Here is a 2,843-nt window from a genome sequence, read left to right on the forward strand (position 1 = left end):
TATATATAGTGTGTCACTCATTATTCATATTGTGTTTCATAGTATCATTTTCTTATGTTGTGTTTTATAAAACTAATTACCATTGATCAATGCCTGTCATTATCCCACCTTTTCAGGCTCCCACTGGATTTTCCATAATTTTTCAACCCCTCACTCTGCACCTATAACTTTCTGACCTCATAATTCCCATTCCTTCTCCACGCTCTGCCCTCCTCACCCCCCATTTTCCCCTCTGGATGTTTGTATACATTTTACTGATAATCCTCATATGTTTACAATAACGGTCCTATGTAGTATTTGTCCTTATGAGACAGTTCACTCAGCATAATGCTCTCCAAACTTTCCCATGTTATATAATATTTTTCAAAATCATTACTCTTGAGTAGTGCATAGTATTTCACTGTGTGAATGTACCACAATTTCTCGATCCATTTGTTTGTTGATGGGCATTTTGGCTGCTTCTGTTTTCTTGCTATTACAAATAATGCTGCTATATACATCAGGGTACAAATTTCCATTTGTGTCTCAGTTCTATTTTCCTCAGCGTATACCCCTAGCAGTTGCTATAACTCACTATAGGGATGTTTTTACAAATTTTTGCTGAAACATTGCATAACAATTTTATAAAATTATATATAAAGTAATTATTTTTGTTATCACTCATTATGACAGTGTCATCTGATATAGCCAACAGCCCTCTTCCCTCCAACCTCCTGCAGGGAGTCAGTGCACAGCAACTTCATGTGTGTCAAAGTAGAACTACACTCCAGAGGTTTTCCAGTCACTGATTTTTAGGAAATAGATCAACAATACACATCTAGATGTACGTGTATCTATATTGTTTAGGTCAAGGGGTAAAATTCAATTACTTCTACCAACTGCACCACTCTGATACTCAATAGAAAACCTTGGAATTAATATATGGATTCAGGTTCAATATCAAGAAAACAAAGATTCTCACCACTGGGACGATTGGCAGCATCATGATAGATGGTGAAGAGATTGAGATTGTTAACAGCCTTAGCTTACTTGGCTCCATAATCAACACTCTTGGCCCAGCAACCAGGAAATTAAAAGACATATTGTGATGGGAAAGTCTGCTGTTAGAGACCTCTCCAAAGTACTGAAGAGCAATGATGTCACTCTGGAGTGTAAGGTACATCTGACATGAGCAATGGTCTTTGCAATCACTAGCTATGTGTCAGAGATCAGGACAATAACTAGGATGATAGGAGAATTGGTACCTTTGAGCTGTAGTGTTGGAGAAGAATACTGAATATTCAATGAACTGCTAACAAAATGAACAGGTTCATCCTAAGGAGGGTTGAACCAGGCTGCTCCTTGGTGGCAAGGATTCTGAAGCTTCATCTGACATACTTTGGACATGCTGCAAGGAGGGACTTGTCTTTGGAGAGGGACATCATGCGTGGGAGGGTGGAGGGACAACGCAGGAGAGGAAGACCCTGTATGAGGTGGACTGATTCAGTGACTGGGGTAATGGGGTAAGTGTGTCCAAGATAGTGAGATTGGCACAGGATAAAGTTTAGAGCTGTTGTACATAGGGGGGCTCTGAGTTGCAAACTGGATGGCACTTAACAACAACAACAATGTAATATAATTTCTACTTAAGTATAGGAAATTTACAATGTATAAACTGAGGTGTAGAGAGGTTTTATAACCATGCCCAATAACGTGGAAGGTCAGTGGGGAATACATGCAAAGATATTCAGAGTTTCTTGTCTCTTGAATGTGATTTCACCATTTTAGTTCCTGTACAGTTTTATTTTATTTTTTCTTAGTCCAAACCCTTTCTTCCTCAGCTATCTTTGGCCAGTATATGGAGTAATTTATGTTGACAAATAGGTTAAGAAGGTAAAATACAGAACTGTAGAAACTGAGAAATTTAAAAGGAATTCCGTGTTAAAATATTTTACAGTAAAAGTGGTCCAGGGTCACTAAATTATTTAAAAGTCAGACAATTTAATGGAATCATATTTCACATAATAGAGTAAAAAACCAACAATACACCTAACATGCTTAACACTTTGAATATACACCTCACATGCTTAACACTTTGAATATTTGTAAGAATCTTTCATCACCAAGATATTATTTCTGAGATGATATTTAACCACAGTGCACATTCATCAGGCAAATCCAAAAGACAAAATCAAATTATGTACAGCAGGCATGTCTATACAAGTTTACCTGGCTTTATCTTTGGTCAGAGTGTATGACATGCTTATCTTTTCATATGGATTATAATTTAAGTATTTCTGATATCAACATGGTTAGGGTCAAAGTGTCAGTGCTATTGAGATGGAAGTGGAGGATGACTTCATAAAATAAAATAATGGATACATAATTATATAACTATAATCTTCACTGTCACATCCTGTATTACCTTTGCCTCACACCTCAGCATTTATAACTTCGAGATTCATGTTGTTAATGTGTAAAACCGTTAGATAATATTTTTATAAATGTAAAATAGAAAATGGATACTGGGTCATTGAAGAGAAGATACAGTATTCTTTGAAAATTATCCTTCCAAAATAAAAAATGAATGCGGTCCCCTATTACCAAATCAAATGGACATGTTTTTGTCTTTATTGATAACCCCTCTGTCCTATAATATTTTCTTGTCCTATGATATTTTCTTGGTATGAGCAAAATAACTATAGTGACTGGAAGTCAAGGGTAAAGGCTATGAACGGGACTACATTAGAAAAATGCTGTATAGAGTAGAAGAAATATGTGGAGAAAAATTAAATAAACCATCAAAAACAAACTAAACAACTGAGTCTTATCAATCCAATCAAGACAAGTAGAACTTGTTAAAC

This window comes from Elephantulus edwardii, unplaced genomic scaffold (genome assembly GCF_000299155.1).
Source record: "Elephantulus edwardii isolate Elephantulus edwardi_28Jun2011 unplaced genomic scaffold, EleEdw1.0 scaffold00031, whole genome shotgun sequence".
Classification (NCBI taxonomy): domain Eukaryota; kingdom Metazoa; phylum Chordata; class Mammalia; order Macroscelidea; family Macroscelididae; genus Elephantulus; species Elephantulus edwardii.